This window comes from Phodopus roborovskii, unplaced genomic scaffold, assembly GCF_943737965.1.
Source record: "Phodopus roborovskii unplaced genomic scaffold, PHOROB, whole genome shotgun sequence".
Taxonomy (NCBI): Eukaryota; Metazoa; Chordata; class Mammalia; order Rodentia; family Cricetidae; genus Phodopus; species Phodopus roborovskii.
The window spans coordinates 16,627,247-16,636,559 of record NW_026126636.1 but is presented as its reverse complement, the minus strand read 5'-3'; the positions used below and the strand labels follow the sequence as shown (position 1 = coordinate 16,636,559).

Genomic DNA, 9,313 nt, shown 5'->3' with positions numbered 1-9,313 from the left:
TATTAATCTAAGTATTTCCTCATGGTCTTCTCCTACTAGAGAAAGGTCTGGAAACTCCTCTGTCCTCCTACATGGTGACTGACTCAGTGTGTCTGCAAAGAAGAGAGAAATTTCTTGTTCGTCTCTGCTTACATTCTGATTCTTTCCAGCTACATCACTTCCTACCTGTCTACACAGACCTCAAGACATTTATGGTTAGTGATTAGCAGTTTCTGTCCAGCTACGTCACTTCCTGGGATCTCTTGACAACTCCTCTCTGCCTATATTTTCCAGAATCCTCCTCAAAACCTAGTCCCACCTATCTTCTTGGATCATTAGCCCCACATCTGACAGAAGGCTGCTCTCCAAAACACTCAAAGAAGTCAAGAAACTAGTCACCAAAAACCAAATAATGCAATTAAAATGTGGGGTACAAAACTGAATAGAGAATTCTCAATAGAGGAATCCAAAATGGCTGAAAGACACTTAAGAAAGTGCTCAACATCCTTAGCCATCAGGGAAACGCAAATCAAGGCAACTCTGAGATACCATCTTATTTCTGTCAGAATGGCAGACAAACTTCCTGTTAATAAAACCACAATTTCAACATCTTCGGGTAAAGCTATAAAGATAAATTCAGCCCTGGGGTGCTAATGGGCTGATTGAAATGAACACTCACATCCTGAGACACCCATTTCCTTTCAAAATCTTGAGTTCCTGAAACGTCTTTCTCCACGTGAATATTGCTAATCATGTAATTCTGGATACTTGGCTGGAAGTAGTGGAGGTCTGTGAGGGAAGGGTAGAGGTGGCCTTTTAGTGGCATCTCATTTGCATAGTGGTAGAAATTATTATCAGCTTTACAGCAAAACTCTCCAGAGTGAGTTACTGTGTCTGAAATTTAGAATATTTCACATAAGAGTAGAACGTGCTGCTGGAATTTCACTTTAACCTTTTACTTGCATGGAACATTTTGTTATTTTCTTGGGTCAAGCTATCCATACAGCTCCTCCCCCTTGTTTTCAAGCCTGATAGTTTGTCTCCTCTACCTGATCTCTTTGAATTATTATGTAGGCTTATAACATTTTTCATTTCTTGCTTCACTTCAGTTTGGGTTTTGTTTTGTTTGTTAGTGCTTTTTAGCTACTAAAGGTGGTAGACCTTAATTCCAGGGTCCTAATAGGCCAGTGGGAGAGCCCGGTGATACAAACACAAAAACCAAGAGATGCAACAAGCAAGAGGTGTTTATTGAACGAGTGCACTCGGATGACAGCAATCTCAGGGAAAGCTGCACAGCCCTCAAAGGGTCCAGGTTCTTTTTATAGAGAAGACCACAAATCAGCATACATGCATGGGGCACAAGTGATTGGTTATAAAGTATGATCTTATGTTTGAGAGATCACCCAGGTATGACCTGTTCTTATTCAAAAGATAAACCATAGAATGACTTGGAAAGTGCCAAGACTGTCTGTTGGCCAGGACTGACCCAGACAGGGCTGTTCATCTGGAATCATTTGTTCCAGGGTTGGGGGCCTATTTCCTTGTTGTGGGCCAAGACCTGTGAGAAACTTTTTTCTTACTCTGGCTTTCTCTTGGCTGTACATTTAGAGCCTTCAGTTATTCCACAAAGGTTTGATGATTCAGTAACTAGCCCTATTTAACAAGATCAGCCCACTAGCCCCATCGCCATAGTAACCCTTCTTGTTCTCATAATTTCTGTTCTTTCCTCCCATGTCAATTCCATTCTTTATGATTTTCTATATTCCTCTTGCAAGAAGTATTTTCTTGCCCCTTTCCCATATCCTTACTCTGCAAACTAAAATGTTTCACAGGAATTCATTTTTCGTGTCCTACATCGTTCTCATCTCCTTCAGGCATTTGTTAGTGTTTTCTTACCCATGAATCATTGTGTGTTCCAATCCTATTTGAGTTGATTTATGTATTTTACATGCTGTTACCTCCTTGAACATGACTCAGCTTTTTGAATTCTGTATATTGGATGTCATTTAAATTGCTCTCCTTAGGGGTTACAGATACGGTTTGTGATATGATCCAAAACCTCTTTTATCTAGTTTTAGTTTGTGTTGGGAATGGGACCTGAGCATTAGATTTTAGTAAGTTAGTTTACTTTTGCTGAGTGCTTTTATCCCAGGAGGCAGGTGTCCCAAGATGAGAAGTTAGGCGGGATAACTTGTGTCTTAAGGGTTCAGAGCTCACTGTGGGGTCAGATCCTGGATGCAGTTCTGCTCTAGGCTGGCAGCAAGCGTGTGGGGAGTCTGCGCAGAGCGGGTTCAGGGCAGCCTGACAGCGGCAGAGGGAGACAGAGTGGGAGGGACCGGTTCTGGAAAGGGCAGGGACGTAGCGTGATCAGAGGAGTTTATTGGGAAAGAATTTATGGAGTCGAGGAGAATTGGGAAACTAATAAAAAAAGCCCGCGATCGGATGGTGTACTGGAAAACACAAAATAGGAAGCGCGGTGTAGTGGGCGGGACGAGGAGGATCCGTTGCAAAGAACCGGACTGAAGGAACCGGAAGGTCCGCCATTCCTTGTTGGTCTCCGGGAGCTGCATGGTCCTGATCAGGGTAAGGAAGACCTGGCCGGGTCCTCGGGGACCTGAAAACTCCGGAGCCGCAGTCTCCGCGCGTGCAGCCTGGGAAAGTCACAGTCAGCAGCGCAGTGGCGGGAACCGCAGCCCGGCGGCCCTGGAACCTCCCAGGTGAGAGGAGCTGCATGGCTGGGACCCAGGAAGGAGGAGACCCAAGACCCGGGGTGCGAGCAGTTTCTCTGCTATCCATAAGGAAGCTGGCTGTGAGCCATTGCTGTGGGTGTCTTCTTCCTTTGTCGATAAATTTCTAATAATGTGACCTGGACAAATCCTGCTTTTTTTTTTCATTGATTTTCTGTTTGCCAAAATATCCTTGTAAGATGGTAAAGTTACGAATTTTAGGGGAGAAATGTTAATTCCATTGATTAATGTCAAAACTCTGAAATTTGAAATCAATATAACAATGGCATAAAGAGAGGTATAGAAGTCTGAATTTTTTTTTTTTGTGTACCTGAAATCATTTTCACTTGTTTTTTAAAAGTTGCATTTATATACCTTAAATCATCATCTCAGACCCTCACAGTTTACTCAAGCTTTCATATCATCATACCTATATTAGATTATTGGAATTGTATAACATATTTGAGCTTTCATATGCTTAGAACATTACAACTTGCATATCATTTCCCTGGACTCTCATACCCTGTAGAAGCTCCAAATTTCCTATAGCGTGAAGCCTGTCAGTTATTCAGTAAGGAACCTAGTCTCCCTAGAAAAGGAAGGAATTATATTAACTATTAAATATGAATTGGAATGACATGGTAGCTATGTTCTTGCTGTTGTTAAACTCACTAGCTACAATTGGCTACCAACATCATTGGAGATATGTCAAGAATAACTTTGTGTAGGAAGTGTAATACAAATGGCCTCTGTATCAATTAAAATGACAAATGCACACTTAGTTACTCTAGGCTCCTCTATGATGTTTTTGGGGACATAGTTCACCAGTCTTATACAGGCAGTCATAAAAGACATTGTTAAGCCTTACCTTGCTACACAGAGCAGCTTGGTCATCAGCTGCCAGAAAATCTGAGAGAATTTTTCTATATATGAGGAACTTGAGAAATTCACATTACCTGGATGTAATCCCAATGAAGCTCATTGGATCAACAAGTTTGACATAAGTGTTATCCATAATAATTTCTGTTGTCAGCTTTCAGTTGAATAGATGCATTTGCATCACCCTAGGAAAACAATTCTCATCCAACATGTGCTGACACCACTTGTTTTTCCTCCAAATTTCATGCACAATGTAAGTCTGATATTAAAGAAACAGAGTCAGCTACATTAGAGAAGATTGTTTTTGTTGACTGTTCTTGGATTACTGCCATAGTATTACTTGCACGTGTCAAAGGAACTCAGCACAGGAAGAATGTATATGCTTAGGGAAGAAGCTGCTTTATTGCTACATTCAGGGAAAGAGAGAATGTAGTCTGCAAAGGGACAGATGAAAATATATATACTAAACTGTCAATGAGAGACATTCCACGCTGGGCTGTGTCTATGTGTGCCTCTGAATAGTGCTTAGACCTTGTGATTCAGTCATGTACTAATGAAAACGAGAACACGGTTACCCATGAGCAAATACTGAACACATTGCACTGTCTTTGTGTGGTGTTTTATTTTATAAATTCCACTCCACAAGCCCCTCAACATCATTCAACTTCAACTTTGTTAAATACTTTTAACAATGATAGTATTGTAGATATACCAGACATAAAACTCAAGCAAATATGTTAATAAGGTCTTACCTTCTGCATAATTGACTGTGTGTCCCTCCACACAAATATCAAGGTACGGTGATTCATACTGCACAAGCATATATGCTGCCCATGTACCCATACACATGAAATAAAAGGCAAATCTAGAGGGGCATTGTCTGCTGGCAACTCTTTAATCTCACCATTCCTCATACCAAGTTATATTTAACTGTTATTAGATGAGCAACAGGTATAAGCTGAACCCTCGACTTAAAAAAATAAGAAACTAACAATAAAAAAATTCATGTTAATGAAGTGGCCAAAAATGAAGTTGAGAAAATGGCACATTAAGGCTTTATTCTAACTCCTGGAGGGAATGGAAACTACTGCAAATAGGAGAAATTCAATCAAAGGTTGCAGAAACCACAAATGTGATATCCATATATATTTCCCACCAAAACTGAGATATACAAGTCGGTTTCAACAAGTATAGACATATCAGTGTAAGACAGCTATTTATAGATTCTGAGGGAAGGAATATGATTGTGTTGATATATTCATAATAGCGATGTTGGAAATTTTTACATTCATTTATTATCAAAGATATGAATAGGAAGAACATACCTTAGCATAATGTACTATTAATGCCACATTTGTAAATCCAACATTGCACTAAATGTGGAAAAATGTAAACAATCCAGTGAACTCAGAATAGAGATAGGGGTATCAACTCTTTCCAGACTTACTCAACACAGTGTGTCTATTGTTACTAAAAAAAGGAAAAAAAAAAAAAGTATCTATTCACAGGCATAAGTGGAGGTAAGATAGTAACATAATCCAAATTGTTAGTAACATAAAACTGAGTGTCAATAATTATAAATATTCCACAAGAAAGTTCAGATCTGATTATTTTTGAAATAAGCTATAAAACCCACGTTCTGCATCAGTTGGTGATTTTCATTCAACTTGGTAATGGTGAGAAGACAACAGACCACTAGTAACAGCAGGATAGTGTCTAAGACATATTTTATACTCTTTGTTGATAGTGTTCAAAGTGCCAAAACGTACTGTGTGTATTTGTGGGGGAGGAGAGGTATCAATGACCTCACCTGGATGTGGAACCTCTGTGTCATACATACTACCTACCTGCCAGGTAAAGTATGTCTTGACACTGAAGGAGCACAGGATCTTGAGAGTGACAAGGAAAGATCAGAAACTAGCTGGTCATTACCCTTGTGGTGTCCAATTAAGTCTTCTCTGTAATGAATATCCTCTCATTGACCAACAGAAGTACGAGTTCTGCTGTATTTTGTTCCTTGCAGAGAGGTTTCTGCATATGAGAAAATTTAGCAAACTCTAGTGAACAAACATAATAGAGCCAGTCAGAATCTGTGTCTCTGTGATATTGCCGTGTGTAGAAGTTTGGGAGGCAAACAGAGAACTAGATGGATATAAAACATTCAGTTTAACTTAACTCAGGCTCAGAGTTTAGATGTACATCAGGTGATCCTGTGTGTGTCAGCACTAGACACTAAAGCTGTGTTACTGCTTGGTTAGTGCTTCTCTTGCTTTCCTAAAACAGTGTCATAGCGGAAGGATAGATTTCTGTGTAATGAAATACATTCTTTTTAAATTTTTGGGCAGTTTTAGAGAAAGGCACATTTGCAATATATTGGAAATCTGGCCAAGAATCTATGAGTTGGAGGGTGACCTGACATAGAGAATAATTAATATATTCATGATATGCTGCTTGTTAAATGCTCAAACTGCCTTTCGCTGGCTTTTTTTTTTTTTTTTTTCCCACACCATAAACTGGAGCAGCTTCTGTCCATGAAAGCTTTTTTTTTTTTTTTCAAGATTTATTATGTATGCAGTGTCCTGTTTGCATGTATACCTGCAGGCCAGAAGAGGGCACCAGATTTCACTACAGATCATTGTGAGCCACCATGTGGTTGCTGGGAATTGAACTCTGGTCCTCTGGAAGAGCAGCCAGTGCTCTTAAACTGAGCCATCTCTACAGCTCTCTGTTAAAGACACTTAGTATGCAATGTGCAATGGCTATTTCAGGGGTTCATAACTAGTCACATACAGAGATTGAGTGAAAAAATGAGCACACAGCCATAAAGATGAAATCCAGAGATGTGGATCAAAGCCCAGCAAGTATGGCACAATATGGGAGAAAGAATGTAAGCAACATCGAAGGAAAAAAATAAGCTGAATACAAATCACAAAAAATAGTCAGGAGAAAACTGAGGGTGCACAGAGAATACAGAACAATCCCAGGGGATAGCTTGAGTTTCCCAGCGGTTATTCCAGATTGCAGAGCCAGCAGAGCAAGAGAACATGAAAATACCAGAAGAGTTGAGATAGAGACCAATGAACCAGAACAGTATCATTGACCTTGTGAATATCACCAAGATAACACTCCCACCCACCCACACAGGTGTTGCATATTAGTCAGCCTCATCAGCCAGTGGTAATGGTGAAAGTATCTACTGGGACAGAAAATATAATACTGGTTCTGATTCTATATATACAATGGATCATAAACATTCGTGTACCAGTTGGAAGGCTGGCACTGAAAAAAAAATTAATGCAATAAAAATATGCGTGGAAAATGTTAAATTCCAACGTTTGAAGAAACAGCCTACAGCACAGCTTTTCCTATTATGGGAAATTGATTCCAGAATGTATCATAAAATAAAGAAAAAAAGCAAAGAAATAAAAATCATTTAAATAAGCAAGCAAGTATTTTGAATGAAGCATGCTGAAAAGCAGTAAGTACACATTTCAAATTATAAACTCCAGAAGTAATGAAGAAGAGATCCCATCTCTGCCTGGTCACTGTCCATACTCAAGATTTCAACAAGCGGATTATGCAGAAAATGCAACAAAAAGAAGTTAGAGACAGTGTCAGTCAGAATCCAATGTACTGCAGCCACCATTCAAGTCAGTGTGATGATTCTTTAACAACCAAATGAGCAAAAATTTCACAAAAGAATCGACTTATTACTTGAAGTTTTGATTTTTTTTTATAAAAAAGATGTATCATGTGTATTCCGTATTCTGCTGGCATGCACACCTGCACATCAGAAGAGGGCACCAGATCTCATTATAGATGGTTGTGGGTCATCATGTGGTTGCTGGGAATTGAACTCAGGACCTCTGGAAGTGCAGCCAATGCTTTTAACCTCTGAGTCATCTCTCCAGCCCTGAAGTTTTGGATTCTTGAAACAATGAATTATTCACTGACCCACATAAATGTGAAAAGCAACAGCAGATAGAACACGTAAGAATATACACATGGTTTGTGAACACTGACACAGCTTTCTTGTTCACAGTCAGATGTGGAAACATAACTGACAGGGAGATTTCTACACTGTAAGGATGCATAACAATTTCCGTCAAGATGGGGAAATCCTGCAAAACAGAAACAGTAATCCTGAATTGATGTGAAATTTTGAGAAAGCACAGAGATGAACTTTCTTCCCAGGATCAAAACAAGTTTTGACAATGTGTTAAATTTATTACAATGAAAACAGCTGAGTAATACTGTGAAGACAGACAAGTGAAGATATCAGTGAGAAGCCAATAAAGAAAGAGTTTAATAATCTTCAAGGGTCCAAAGAAATTCTGTTACAAGCTAAGAGATCACACAGAAATTATACTGCCTTCATTTCTTGAAATGACCCACCAGAGCTAGTGGTTCTGGGTGATGGAAATACACCAATATGAAGGTCATCTTTGGCCTTATAGTCTTACCAATAAAAGTGGCTGTTTCAGCTGGGCATTGATGGCCTTTAGTCCCCGCCCTTGGGAGGCAGAAGAAGGCAGATCTCTGTGAGTTCGAAGCCAGCCTGGTCTACAGAGCTAGTTCCAGGACAGGTTCCAAAACAATACAGAGATACCCTGTCTCGAAAAAAATCTTGCTGTAGATTCTTCCTGTATCTTATTCCTCTCTGTAACAAATTTGGGATTTGCTCCTCACAGTTCAGCACTATCTGATCATTTACTATTCACAATCTCTGTCACGCATTTGGAGTTTACTGATTATATTACTTAGCTATAGGTGAAGCTTGTTTTCCATTCCCAGGTCTTAATTTACAGATTACACCCCTTAGCTATGTGTGAGACCTGCACCCCGCTATGAGGTCCCTACTTCCCATCTCCTATGTAATTACAGAAATCTGTCTTCTTGCAATTATCCCTATAAATTCATTTGGTCAGTATTTAGTGCACAGGCAAAAACATTCCATCTAAGACATCCTCAGATATCAAAGAACATAGAATTACTAAACACCCAAAGCTGTTGATTTATACCTGCCCAGATGGGTGGAAAGAATAAGCATGATCTAGTTTTACCTTACTGTCAGATAGACGCAATAACCTAATTTAACCCTGCACTAAAAGATTCTAAAATTTCTTGCACTTATGTTCAACACAGTTTATTAACCCAAGATCTAGCTCATAAATTTACTGCTTCTGTTTCCCTGAGAAGATAATGACAAAGGCAATCATCCCATTTGCTCATCCTCAGGGAAAAGCAAACTTTCCTGAAGGCCTGTGCTGCCACTGAGGACAGGGCACCAGGTTCTGTGTCTTGTGTAAGCAATTGATGCTAATAGCTTCTCTAAGCAGGAAATCATAGCAAAATCGTGACAGTAAACCAAAAGCTGCTTGCTTGCATTCCTCTGTTCTTTACTGGGTTGTGTTTTTTCCTGATAGTACCTATGCATGCTGGGGGAAAAGTGGCACTGGGTAAAATGATGTTTGACTTACTCCTGATTTAGTGAATGCAAACATTATTTTTCTTTTTTTTTAAGGAATTTTTAAATTTTTGTATATTCTGTTTTACCAATGGCCTGATCAGGAGTGGCCTTTCCATGTGAAACTCAGGTATCCTCTGTGAGATTTTTAGATATTAGTCACATAAAATACCACTGCATGTTTTATTGAATCAGGGAGTATATTTTCCAAAGAATTACTGAACAAAGTGTTTTCCCCAGTTTATTGTCCATCCGGGAGTTA

General features: G+C 39.4%; 2 protein-coding genes across 3 annotated transcripts in view; both read left to right on the top strand.

Moving 5' to 3' along the window:
* Window positions 1-9,313, top strand: part of LOC127238804 (zinc finger protein 345) — a 250,649-nt gene that overhangs the window by 18,705 nt on the left and 222,631 nt on the right. The window contains exon 1 of one of the 2 annotated variants that reach the window (XM_051207539.1): window positions 2,575-2,696. The exons of the other annotated variant lie outside the window; for it this stretch is intronic. The gene's annotated coding sequence lies outside the window, so the exon portion shown is untranslated. Of the gene's footprint in view, window positions 1-2,574; window positions 2,697-9,313 lie in introns of those variants that run through there. 2 annotated transcript variants of the gene reach the window in all.
* The window catches only part of LOC127238815 (zinc finger protein 664-like), a 120,686-nt gene that overhangs the window by 101,986 nt on the left and 9,387 nt on the right, over window positions 1-9,313 (top strand). The window lies entirely within an intron of this gene.